The following is a 14,375-nucleotide window of genomic DNA, read 5'->3' as shown; positions in this document are numbered from 1 at the left end:
TCAAGGCAGCTGGGACCATAGTCACCAAGAAAACAATTGGTAACACACTACGCCGTGAAGGACTGAAATCCTGCAGCGCCCGCAAGGTCCCCCTGCTCAAGAAAGCACATATACAGGGCCGTCTGAAGTTTGCCAATGAACATCTGAATGATTCAGAGGAGAACTGGGTGTAAGTATTGTGGTCAGATGAGACCAAAATCGAGCTCTTTGGCATCAACTCAACTCGCCGTGTTTGGAGGATGAGGAATGCTGCCTATGACCCCAAGAACACCATCCCCACCGTCAAACATGGAGGTGGAAACATTATGCTTTGGGGCTGTTTTTCTGCTAAGGGGACAGGACAACTTCACCGCATCAAAGGGACAATGGACGGGGCCATGTACCGTCAAATCTTGGGTGAGAACCTCCTTCCCTCAGCCAGGGCATTGAAAATGGGTCGTGGATGGATATTCCAGCATGACAATGACCCAAAACACACGGCCAAGGCAACAAAGGAGTGGCTCAAGAAGAAGCACATTAAGGTCCTGGAGTGGCCTAGCCAGTCTCCAGACCTTAATCCCATAGAAAATCTGTGGGACAAAATCCCTCCTGAGATGTGTGCAAACCTGGTGGCCAACTACAAGAAATGTCTGACCTCTGTGATTGCCAACAAGGGTTTTGCCACCAAGTACTAAGTCATGTTTTGCAGAGGGGTCAAATACTTATTTCCCTCATTAAAATGCAAATCAATTCATAACATTTTTGACATGCGTTTTTCTGGATTTTTTTGTTGTTATTCTGTCTCTCACTGTTCAAATAAACCTACCATTACAATTATAGACTGATCATGTCTTTGTCAGTGGGCAAACGTACAAAATCAGCAGGGGATCAAATACTTTTTTCCCTCACTGTATGTTGATGATTCAACCATATACGAGTCAGCAACCACAGCTAGTGAAGTCACTGAAACCCTTAACAAAAAGTTGAAGTCAGTTTTGGAATGGGTGGCCAATAATAAACTGGTCCTGAACATCTCTAAAACTAAGAGCATTGTATTTTCCTAAGTTCTAGGCCTCAGCTGAATCTAAATTACTTGGTGTTACCTTAGATTGTAAACTGTAATGGTCAAAACATATAGATTAAATGGTTGGGGAGAGGTCTGTCCGTAATAAAGAGATGCTCTGCTTTTTTAACATCACACTCCACAAAGCAAGTAATGCAGACTATAGTTTTATCTTGATTACTGTCCAGTCATATGGTCAAGTGCTGCAAATAAAGACCTAGTTAAGCTCAGTGGTGGAAAAAGTACCCAATTGTCATACTTGAGTAAAAGTAAAGATACCTTAATAGAAAATGACTCAAGTAAAACTGAAAGTCACACAGTAAAATACCACTTGAGTAAAAGTCTAAAAGTATTTGGTTTTAAATATACTTACAGTGCGGACATTTTTTATTTAGTCAGCCACCAATTGTGCAAGTTCTCCCACTTAAAAAGATGAGAGAGGCCTGTAATTTTCATCATAGGTACACGTCAACTATGACAGACAAATTGAGAATAAAAAAATCCAGAAAATCACATTGTAGGATTTTTTATGAATTTATTTGCAAATTATGGTGGAAAATAAGTATTTGGTCACCTACAAACAAGCAAGATTTCTGGCTCTCACAGACCTGTAACTTCTTCTTTAAGAGGCTCCTCTGTCCTCCACTCGTTACCTGTATTAATGGCACCTGTTTGAACTTGTTATCAGTATAAAATACACCTGTCCACAACCTCAAACAGTCACACTCCAAACTCCACTATGGCCAAGACCAAAGAGCTGTCAAAGGACACCAGAAACAAAATTGTAGACCTGCACCAGGCTGGGAAGACTGAATCTGCAATAGGTAAGCAGCTTAGTTTGAAGAAATCAACTGTGGGAGCAATTATTAGGAAATGGAAGACATACAAGACCACTGATAATCTCCCTCGATCTGGGGCTCCACGCAAGATCTCACCCCGTGGGGTCAAAATGATCACAAGAACGGTGAGCAAAAATCCCAGAACCACACGGGGGGACCTAGTGAATGACCTGCAGAGAGCTGGGACCAAAGTAACAAAGCCTACCATCAGTAACACACTACGCCGCCAGGGACTCAAATCCTGCAGTGCCAGACGTGTCCCCCTGCTTAAGCCAGTACATGTCCAGGCCCGTCTGAAGTTTGCTAGAGTGCATTTGGATGATCCAGAAGAGGATTGGGAGAATGTCATATGGTCAGATGAAACCAAAATATTACTTTTTGGTAAAAACTCAACTCGTCGTGTTTGGAGGACAAAGAATGCTGAGTTGCATCCAAAGAACACCATACCTACTGTGAAGCATGGGGGTTGAAACATCATGCTTTGGGGCTGTTTTTCTGCAAAGGGACCAGGACGACTGATCCGTGTAAAGGAAAGAATGAATGGGGCCATGTATCGTGAGATTTTGAGTGAAAACCTCCTTCCATCAGCAAGGGCATTGAAGATGAAACGTGGCTGGGTCTTTCAGCATGACAATGATCCCAAACACACCGCCCGGGCAACGAAGGAGTGGTTTCGTAAGAAGCATTTCAAGGTCCTGGAGTGGCCTAGCCAGTCTCCAGATCTCAACCCCATAGAAAATCTTTGGACGGAGTTGAAAGTCCGTGTTGCCCAGCGACAGCCCCAAAACATCACTGCTCTAGAGGAGATCTGCATGGAGGAATGGGCCAAAATACCAGCAACAGTGTGTGAAAACCTTGTGAAGACTTACAGAAAACGTTTGACCTGTGTCATTGCCAACAAAGGGTATATAACAAAGTATTGAGAAACTTTTGTTATTGACCAAATACTTATTTTCCACCATAATTTGCAAATAAATTCATAAAAAATCCTACAATGTGATTTTCTGGATTTTTTTTTCTCATTTTGTCTGTCATAGTTGACGTGTACCTATGATGAAAATTACAGGCCTCTCTCATCTTTTTAAGTGGGAGAACTTGCACAATTGGTGGCTGACTAAATACTTTTTTTCCCCACTGTAAGTATCAAAAGTAAAAGTATAAATCATTTCACATTCCTTATATTAAGCAAACCAGATGGCATGATTTTCTTGTTTTTTAAATTTGTGGATAGCCAGGGGCACACTCCAACACTCAGACATAATTTACAAACAAAGCATTTGTGTTTAGTGAGTCTGCCAGATCAGAGGCAGTAGGGATGACCAGGGATGTTCTCGTGATAAGTGTGTGAATTGGACCATTTTCCTGTCCTGCTAAGCAATTGAAATATAAAGAGTACTTTTGGGTGTCAGGGAAAATGTATGGAGTAAAAAGTACAATATTTTATTTTGGAATGTAGTGGAGTAAAAGTAAAAGTAGTCAAAAATGTCAATAGTAAAGTAGAGTACAGATACCCCCAAAAATGACTTAAGTAGTACTTTAAAGTATTTTTACTTAAGTACTTTAAACCACTAGTTAAGCTGCAGCGGGCCCAGAACAGAGCGGCACGTCTTGCTCTTCATTGTAATGAACTACAGTTGAAGTCGGAAGTTTACATACACCTTAGCCAATGTCACGTTCGTTGAAGGACGGGTCAGACCAAGGCGCAGCGTGATATATGTACATGTTAATTTACACTGAATAAACACACGACAAAACAATAAACCAACGACACGTGAAGTCCAAGGTAGCACACACAACATACCTTACATGGAACAAGATCCCACAACCCACTAGTGCCAATAGGCTGCCTAAGTATGATCCCCAATCAGAGACAACGAGCGACAGCTGCCTCTGATTGGGAACCACACCGGCCAACATAGATATATACATACTAGAATAACACCCATTGAAAACGCACAACAAAGAATATACATACCCTGACTCAACATTTAAGCGTCCCCTGAGTCAGGGCGTGACAGCCAAATACATTTAAATTCAGTTTTTCACAATTCCTGACATTTAATCCTAGTAAAAATTCCCTGTTTTAGGTCAGTTAGGATCACCACTTCATTTTAAGAATGTGAAATGTCAGAATAATAGTAGAGAGAATGATTTATTTCAGCTTTTATTTCTTTCATCACATTCCCAGTGGGTCAGAAGTTTACATACACTCAATTAGTATTTGGTAGCATTGCCTTTAAATTGTTTAACTTGGGTCAAACGTTTTGGGTAGCATTCCATAAGCTTCCCACAATAAGTTGGGTGAATTTTGGCCCATTCCTCCTGACAAAGCTGGTGTAACTGAATCAGGTTTGTAGGCCTCCTTGCTCGCACATGCTTTTTCAGTTCTGCCCACAAATGTTCTATAGGACTGAGGTCAGGGCTTTGTGATGGCCACTCCAATACCTTGACTTTGTTGTCCTTAAGCCATTTTGTCACAACTGAGGCCATCACAAAGCCCTGACCTCAGTCCTTTGGAAGTATGCTTGGGGTCATTGTCCATTTGGAAGACCCATTTGCGACCAAGCTTTAACTTCCTGACTGATGTCTTGAGATGTTGCTTCAATATATCCACATAATTTTCCTTCCTCATGATGCCATCTATTTTATGAAGTGTACCAGCGCTCCTGCAGCAAAGCACCCCCACAGCATGATGCTGCCACCCCCGTGCTTCACGGTTGGGATGGTGTTCTTCGGCTTGCAAGCGTCCCCCTTTTTCCTCCAAACATTACGATGGTCATTATGGCCAAACAGTTATATTTTTGTTTCATCAGACCAGAGGACATTTCTCCAAAAACTACGATCTTTGTCCCCATGTGCAGTTGCAAACCGTAGTCTGGCTTTTTTATGGCGGTTTTGGAGCAGTGGCTTCTTCCTTGCTGAGCGGCTTTCAGGTTATGTCGATATAGGACTCGTTTTACTGTGGTTATAGATACTTTTGTACCTGTTTCCTCCAGCATCTTCACAAGGTCCTTTGCTGTTGTTCTGGGATTGATTTGCACTTTTCGCACCAAAGTACAAAGAAATTCCACAAAATAAATTTTAAGAAGGCTCACCTGTTAATTTAAATGCATTCCAGGTGACTACCTCATGAAGCTGGTTGAGAGAATGCCAAGAGTGTGCAAAGCTGTCATCAAGGCAAAGGGTGGCTATTTGAAGAATCTCAAATACAAATTATATTTTGGTTTGTTTAACACTGTTTTGGTTACTACATGATTCCATATGTGTTATTTCATGTGTCTTCGCTATTATTCTACAATGTAAAAAATAGTAAAAATAAAGAAAAACCCTGGAATGAGTAGGTGTGTCCAAACCTTTGACTGGTAGTGTATGTTCCTTTTTGGTAATCATTTGAGAACATCTAGGCCTAATAGACAGAGAGTCTATCTATTCACTATAATCAAATCAAATGACATTTTATTTGCCACATGCGCCGAATACAACAGGTGTAGACATTACAGTGAAATGCTTACTTGCAAGCCCTTAACCAACAATGCAGTTTTTAAGAAAAAAATAGTCTGGGTAGCCATGATTAGCTGTTCAGGAGTCTTATGGCTTGGGGGTAGAAGCTGTTAAGAAGCCTTTTGGACCTCGACTTGGCACTAGGGTGGCTGGAGTCTTTGATAATTTTTAGGGCCTTCCTCTGACACTGCCTGGTATAGAGGTCCTGGATGGCAGGAAGCTTGACCCCAGTGATGTACTGGGCCGTACGCACTACCCTCTGTAGTGCCTTGCGGTCGGAGGCCGAGCAGTTGCCATACCAGGCGGTGATGCAACCAGTCAGGATGCTCTCGATGGTGCAGCTGTAGAACTTTTTGAGGATCTGAGGACCCATGCCAAATCTTTTCAGTCTCCTGAGGGGGAATAGTTTTTGTCGTGCCCTCTTCACAACTGTCTTGGTGTGTTTGGACCATGATAGTTTGTTGGTGATGTGGACACCAAGGAACTTGAAGCTCTCAACCTGTTCCACTACAGCCCTGTCGATGAGAATGGGGGTGTGCTCAGTCCTCTTTTTTTTCCTGTATTCCACAATCATCTCCTTTGTCTTGATCACGTTGAGGGAGAGGTTGTTATCCTGGCACCACACGGCCAGGTCTCTGACCTCCTCCCTATAGGCTGTCTCATCGTTGTCGGTGATCAGGCCTACCACTGTTGTGTCGTCGGCAAACTTAATGATGGTGTTGGAGTCGTGCCTGGTCATGCAGTCATGGGTGAACAGGGAGTACAGGAGGGGACTGAGCATGCACCCCTGAGGGGCCCCAATGTTGAGGATCAGCGTGGCAGATGTGTTGTTGCCTACCCTTACCACCTGGGGACGGCCCGTCAGGAAGTCCAGGATCCAGTTGCAGAAGGAGGTGTTTAGTCCCAGGGTCCTTAGCATAGTGATGAGCTTTGAGGGTACTATGGTGTTGAACGCTGAGCTGTAGTCAATGAATAGCATTCTCACATAGGTGTTCCTCTTGTCCAGGTGGGAAAGGGCAGTGTGGAGTGCAATAGAGATTGCATAATCTGTGGATCTGTTGGGGCGGTATGCAAATTGGAGTGGGTCTAGGGTTTCTGGGATAATGGTGTTGATGAGAGCCATGACCAGCCTTTCAAAGCACTTCATGGCTACAGATGTGAGTGCTACTGGTCGGTAGTCATTCAGGCAGTTTATCTTAGTGTTCTTGGGCACAGGGACTATAGTGGTCTGCTTGAAACATGTTGGTATTACAGACTCATTTACATTTGAGTCATTTAGCAGACACTCTTATCCAGAGCGACTTACAGTTAGTGAGTGCATACATTTTCATACTGGCACCCCGTGGGAAACGAACCCACAACCCTGGCATTGCAAGCGCCATGCTCTACCAACTGAGCTACAGGGGACATGTTGAAGACTCAGTCAGGGACATGTTGAAAATGTCAGTGAAGACACTTGCCAGTTGGTTAGCGCATGCTCGGAGTACACGTCCTGGTAATCCGTCTTGTGAATGTTGACCTGTTTAAAAATCTTACTCACATCGGCTACGGAGAGCGTGATCACATAGTCATCCGGAACAGCTGATGCTCTCATGCATGCTTCAGTGTTGCTTGCCTCAAAGCGAGCATAGAAGTTATTTAGCTCGTTTGGTAGGCTTGTGTCACTGGGCAGCTCGCGGCTGTGCTTCCCTTTGTAGTCTGTAATAGTTTTCAAACCCTGCCACATCCGACGAGTGTTAGAGCCGGTGTAGTACGATTCAATCTTAGTCGTGTATTGACTCTTTGCCTGTTTGATGGTTTGTCGGAGGGCATAGCGGGATTTCTTATAAGCGTCCGGGTTAGAGTCCCGCTCCTTGAAAGCAGCAGCTCTACCCTTTAGCTAAGTGCGGATGTTGCCTGTAAACCATGGCTTCTGGTTGGGGTACGTACGGTCACTGTGGGGACGACGTCATCGATGCACTTTTTGATGAAGCCAGTGACTGATGTGGTGTACACCTCAATGCTATCGGAAGAATCCCGGAACATATTCCAGTCTGTGCTAGCAAAACAGTCCTGTAGCTTAGCCTCTGCGTCATCTGTCCACTTCCTTATTAACCGAGTCACTGGTGCTTCCTGCTTTCGTTTTTGCTTATAAGCAGGAATCAGGAGGATAGAGTTATGGTCAGATTTGCCAAATGGAGGGCGAGGGAGAGCTTTGTATGCGTCTCTGTGTGTGGAGTAAAGGTGGTCTAGAGTTTTTTTCCCTCTGGTTGCACATTTAACATGCTGGTAGAAATGAGGTAACTACAAATAAGGCCTGCGGGCATTAGGTGAAGAAGGCCTAGGCCTACATGATAAGAGCTGCTCTTACTCAATACGTCATAAATCACACAATATGACAGCTTAATTACTGTAAACACAGAGAGATTCAGCCTTTTCACTCAAGTTTTGATTAACAGGCGCATCTCAAAAGGCAGCAGAAGCACACAGGCTTTTATGTTCTCTGTAGGCAGGGCTGCTCTGGAAATCCAGCCAACCACAAAAATGCAAAGAGGAAATGATGTGTCAATGTCAAATCACACCGGTATGTTGACGACTAGAATGGCTAAGTCTCTGTGATGGCTTCATAAAACACACCAGAGCCAAGAACAAATAGGAAACATGAGAATTGGCCTATTTCGTTTCAACTACTAGACCTCTATAATACTCCTTTTTCAGTGGGTCATCTTAATTTATAATCACCATCCCAGCCCCACCCCTGCCCCTACTCTTATAGACTAACCCTTGCCCTCCACATCGGCACACACTGAAACATAGGTATTTTGGAGAAGCTCATTTCAGAAGGTTAGTGCTTAAATTGTCCATGTTAATCTGTGAAGCGGAGAGACAGACTTCTGGACAGCCTCCCTAATTAAGAAGAGGGCACCACAGTCACGGTTTCACTTTAACCCCTCACAAAGACCACAGTCATCCCCAGGCCCACACCACTATCCCATTACCACCGCTTCAGCCAGGCAGTCACCACTATCACACTAACTATTATACAGAGTCCACTCAAGCAGAGAGAAGGGAGCCACTACTAGTATCCCACAGCTACGCTCCGCTCATGCAGAGAGAAACAGGGTCCCTGAAGCTGGAATCGGTCACTGCATCATCATGACTTAGGCTACCAGAAACCAGAGACCTGGGCTATCCTACATCATATGCATATTATTAGGCCTATCAATGGCTCTACCACAAACGACCTAAACTACCTAATAAAATGAAGCACTGTGCTACATTTGGGTAGGAAAAATGTCAACAGTAATTTGTGAAGATCCATTAGGTAAGCCAGAGGTTGTTGTGAATGTGAATAGGTGGGAAGGCCAGGTTACATTCCATAGCTAGAGCTCGGAGCTGAGCTGTTTCTGTATGTGACAGGGAGGCTCACCCTGATAACAGGTGGATTAAGGTACCCTTATTGTACTCCTGCAGGCCTGCAGCTGTCTCTGAGCTGGGCTGAGACTCCACCAGTCTGGAACTGCACTGTGCTTTCGTTGTGCAAACACTGACTGCCTGGGCCTCAGAACATTCCTCCTGTGACTAACTGCCTGCATGTCAATCAAGCACACTGGCCATGCATGGGGGTGTGATTGGGTGATTGACAAGGAAACTGGTGCAGTTGGGAGTGGGACAATGTCACTTAGTCAATGAGGAGTAGGGCGCCCTCCCACCGCCCAGCCTGCATCCCTACCCAGCCACTTCTACACCACCACTACTACTTCCTCAGTCCACTGTCCTCATCCTCTGTTTAGTGGCGTCAGCATTTCCAGAGCCGTTGCCTGTGATTGCCCCATCAATGGAGCTGTTGTGGTGGATGGTTGTTAGCAAGTCACCCCAAAAAAACAAGTACAAACATGTGGGAGTCTGTGGGAGGCAGCAACAGTAGACAAATAAACAGTCCCGTGACAAGGTGTCACTCAAACCCATTCAGAGAGGCTCTTCAATTGTTTCACGCTAACCTGGAGAGGCAACCAAGCAGACAAAGCGCTAAGTAAGGGCTGTCCCTGTGTGTGACTGTCTCACCAAGCTGATGTGTTTCAAATCAAAACAGGCCTAGCTAGTACTCTAGTCCAAATGTCATATGGAAACCGATGTAAGATGAGAGGATAAATACTGATTTAAAAGTATGTGTGGGTGAGGGATGGATGGATACTTGGATAGTACTGTGCAAATAGAAGTAGCCCCGTCACTGTCTAATGAAAACCTCATCTCCAAAACAGAAACCTTCAATTACCATATTTCCCCATTAATGAACATATAAATATGAAACTTCAGAAGCTATTTTGAATACATTTGGTTGGTCCTAGAGTCATGAAATGTTCAGAGTACATTGAGGGGACGTTACTGCTTTCAATAAATTAATTAAAGTAGGCAAAACATGTTTTCATCAGACAGCGACGCTATACTATGCTGCATGCTATTGGGAAGTACCATCACTGAGTAAAAAAAACACTTATTGGAAGTCTGTACGCCCCAAGTTTTAATAAAACGAAATACCACTACCTTTCAAAAAGTATCAAAACAACAGATAACCATAAAACCAGTGGGTCGGTCAGGAATGTTTCTGATAGCCTACCTGCTGCTGGGTCCCACAATTACAGAGCTCTTATTAAAAAAAAGACATATTAGAAACATCTAGGAAATTACAAAACGGTTAATTAAATCTGTGGGACGAGGTGGAAGGGAATAATAAATCTGATTGACTGATTAATATACCTGAGCTCCTCCGGACCAGAGCGGCCTGCCTGCCCCAGTAGGAAGAGCCAGGCAGCGAGGCCAGGAGAAGATTGAGTCTCCTACTGGCCCTGTAACAGATAAGACAGCTATAGTAATCTGACTCTAAGTCTGTGGATAAAGGCAGTTTGTGTCTTCTCTGCCCCTCTGTCAACACCTGTGGGGTAATTAGGCCTAATTATGAGAGAGAGTCCGCTTCCCCTTCATGTTATTAAATAAGAGCCAGCTTCTCCAGCCAGGTATCTCTCAACACCGGCAAGGGGCTGGCGACCTTCAGATCAAACGCAGCCACTATCTACGGCCCCCTGCTTCGCGGAGCTCGCTGTTATGAAAAGGGGGATTGGATTGGGAGCCCTGTGTCGTTGTGATATGGAGCTTCAGAGCACATTCCTTCCCTGGCTCTTTGGAGTTGGTAGCTAGTTGAGGGGCAGCTACCCACCTGAGCTGCACCCTGTCATATTCTGCCATTCATAAATACGAGCGGGACACACAGATCACAGGGAGGTTGTTATGGAAACTATACCCTGTCTCACAAAACCCATTTCGCGGAGAAGACAGGGCCAGAGTCCCATGATCCCAAGGTCTGATTATAATCATCAACAAATATGAGATTTGATATGCATGATGACCATGACAAGCACCTTGCAGATCATTCACACACATGCATTCTGCATAGGCTGCTTGTACAGGGCATTTTACAATACATTTTACTACAGCTTTGACATACTTGGCTAAATGCACTACAGAGGGTTCCATGGCAAGTAAGAAATCCCTCCTTCAGTGAGATCATACCTCAGCTATTAGTCATTATGTTCTTTATCTGAACAGTCTTATCTTGTGTTTCCCCCTTTTCTCTCCATGGGCATTTCCATTTCACTGACTCTTTAACCATGAGTCAGTCTTTCTTCCAAGACCCTCCCACCATCCCCGCCACTAACTTCAGATTCTCCAGAGGAGAAAATCAACGTGCTGAATAGAGACCCAGGTCCATTATAAAAGTCCAGTTAAATAAACAGCATAGGAAGTGGCAGGGACACACGCCCTTTAGTGTGACTGAGCGGCTGGTGGTGGAGGTATCTGGACTGGAATAGCATAACACCCCAGCCCAGCGGCAGCTAGCCTAGATAGAGGGTGAAGTCAGACAAGTGCACCCACGCCCACTGTCACTCACGGAGTCAGTGGGGGGAAGAGGAGGCATTGTTCCCGTCAATGGCGTGAATGCTGAACTGGGGCTATGGTAGATAACGGATTTAAATGCCATCCAAGCCTCATTTAGGCAGGCAGGCACTGATGGAGCACTTTGTCACTGCGTTGTCCTGATTTAGGAGGGTCCTGACTAAGGCCAACAGGTACCTCCCTCTTTATCTGTTTGTTTTATCACCTAATATCCTCCTTTAGGTGTTTTACCTAAACACTTCAGGATGTAGGGACACAAGGGGATTGGTAGCTATTCATCACCAGCCTACAGCACTCCTCTGGCTAACCCCCTCATGTGCCCTCTCCAAGAAATCAATTAAATCTAGCCTACAAGCTAGACTTTAATCACATTTTTTTGCTCTCAATTTAAACACTGTGCTCATTTGCACTCTAGTATCACACGTATTCTTACTTACACTTATTGTGTGTATCACAAACCATGTGACAGTCTTCCTTGATGATAGTCTGCTACTAGCATGTTTTGAACAGGAAGCAGGAATCTAGCAGGGAATAGTAGCTAGCTAGCTAGTGCTGTAAACAAAGTTAGGAAGCTTTGCTTTAGCTACACAGATCCATTCGTAAACCCAGTCAGGTTTTCCCCCGGGTTAAGACACTACAATGGTCTGTATTGTCTATACGTTATAGAAATTAACATTGTAAAATGCAAAAACAACTAGCTAGCTAGCCCAGCTAACGGTAGCCCAGCTAGTACAGGTGTTCCCAGTGAGTGTGCACAGGCTAGCTAAGTGCACAGGCTAGCAACATTAGCAGTAGCTCTCCAACGAGTCCAAATAATAGTGATGATAGATACTAACAATAGCAAAAACGATACATGATTGTCAGTGTGCATGTAATTGCAATTTAGAAAATTGTGAGAGGAGCACAGGTCACAAATGTACCTTCGCAAAGCGGGGGGAACAAAAACTAGTGCCTTTGAACTTGAAGAACCCTTGTTTTCAAGAGAGTCGTTCTTAGAAGTGCCTAAATGTATAGCAGTTCATGGACTGACTGGCTGGAACAGAGCCCACTGAGTGATGACTTCTTCTGTGGATTTTTTATGGCGGTTGGCAACCAACTTTAAGGTGCCCACTGAGTTACTTTTTCTCTAGTAGTGCAAATGAAATAATTTTAATTTCAAAATATTATCCTACAGTAAATACAATATCAAAACTGCATTATAATATAATAGACAATAACATAATAGAATAGAATGAATGATATATGATATCAGATATGTGTGCTGTGTTTTCAATTAATTAATGGCACAACTTAACCTAATTCATACAGTATGTGTATATGAATAGCCTAAGGACTATCAAAATTGCACATTTATTTAATCTATCAGATTCAGTCATAGCATATGAAATTAAGAAGCCTCCTAAAATGCCACTCAACTTGTAAGGAGGTTATTGACGAATGCCAATTTAGCAGTGCAATCTAATTATTCTCAATCTGAGACCTGGATTTGACTTGCACTAAAAATGTTTGAGACATCGAGTCCCTTCAAAGATTGAGTAAATATTATGTTTCTGGAGAGCACGTGTTTACAAAAATGTGTGAATGCTGCCAAAAGCTGAGGTTTGAAAAGAGATGGGTAAAACCTGCAAAACCTTTGGCCAGGTATAATACTGAGCAAACAGTAGACTCTTTATTTTTTTCATCCTTCTCAGTCTAATTGAGAAAGAGAAAAAAACACAAGCCCCTAATCTACAGAGCACACAGTGTCCTTTCATGAGTGTGCTGGGAGAGACCTTTATTTGTCCATTCCAATCATGGAAAAGAGGAGGTTTCAAGCTCGGCTGGGTCTGAGCAAGAAGATTAGATGAAACCAGAGTGTTTTAAACCTCTTCAGGGGCCATGGATTAAGGCTGGGTGATGGTTATATTGAGCCATTCCCCTGCACTCCGAACAATAAAGAATACAAGCTCACAGGTGTTCGGTCAAAAATACTGTTAGGGACAACAGAAGAATTTGACATGAAGAACTCACATGATCTATTCAAGCACAGCGTAAAATATATTCTCCTTATCCAGGTTCGAAAATATGGCTCCTCCACACACCAACAACACACACTATCATGTATTATCATTTCACATCAACCCAACTGAAAAGACTAAGAACCATTTCATCTACCTATAGCTAATGAGATGGAAGGGAGGAGGGACATGTAGATGGTTATTGGAAGGGAGGAAGAGGAGGGGAGAGGGTGAATGGGGGATGTATCCGGTTGAACCAATTACAGCTAATGGAGGTGACAGGATCGTGACCCCTCAGTGGAGGCCACAGGAACGTGTCTACTGACTGGCCTGGTCAAATGCCATGCCATACCCTGCTCATCATCAATTATTGGTGGCAGTGTCTCGGTTTACCCCGTGGGGATGACAAGGCCAGCCCAGTGCAACTGGGTGCCAGTGCCCTGGCCTCCACGAAGGGGGTACTATGATCATTATTATGCATCCAACCAAGAGAGAAGGGTAAGGAAATCCCTGGACTCTCAAACTCTCTGCCTCCCTCGCTTCGCCGCAGGGGCAAGCAGGTCATCTTACAGCTCATCACCAAATTAGAAAGGCTTTAGGTTGGCCAGACTGGCCAGACCTGTTGTTGTTTGGTCCTGATGGTGCAGCCAAACCGTAGATAGAAATAGAATCAGCTAACCTTCTCCTGACACTCACTCAGCATAGTCTTCTCTTTCACCACAGAGCAGATACACCGACCAACAGTGCAAAACACTGAACAAACTAGACCGCAGCTTAAGTTCATGGAGACATACCGTACAGTAACAGATACCTACAGCGGAGACATACAGTACAAGGCAAAAGTTTGGACACACCTACTCATTCGTAGAATAATAGTGAAGACATCAAAACTATGAAATAACACATATGGAATTATGTAGTAACCAAAAAAGTGTTAAACAAATCAAAATATATTTTATATCCACTGCTCAAAAAAATAAAGGGTACACTTAAACAACACATCCAAGATCTGAATGAATGAAATAATCTTATTAAATACTTTTTTCTTTACATAGTTGAATGTGC

The 14,375-nt window shown here is 43.7% G+C and overlaps 1 pseudogene; it reads right to left on the bottom strand.

Moving 5' to 3' along the window:
- The window catches only part of LOC121587190, a 42,825-nt pseudogene extending 32,220 nt beyond the window's left edge, over positions 1-10,605 (bottom strand).
- Positions 10,606-14,375: the final 3,770 nt, after the last annotated feature.

Source organism: Coregonus clupeaformis, chromosome 18 (genome assembly GCF_020615455.1).
Source record: "Coregonus clupeaformis isolate EN_2021a chromosome 18, ASM2061545v1, whole genome shotgun sequence".
NCBI lineage: Eukaryota > Metazoa > Chordata > Actinopteri > Salmoniformes > Salmonidae > Coregonus > Coregonus clupeaformis.
Note: the sequence above shows the minus strand (reverse complement) of the source record. Positions and strands in the feature narration are given on the sequence as shown.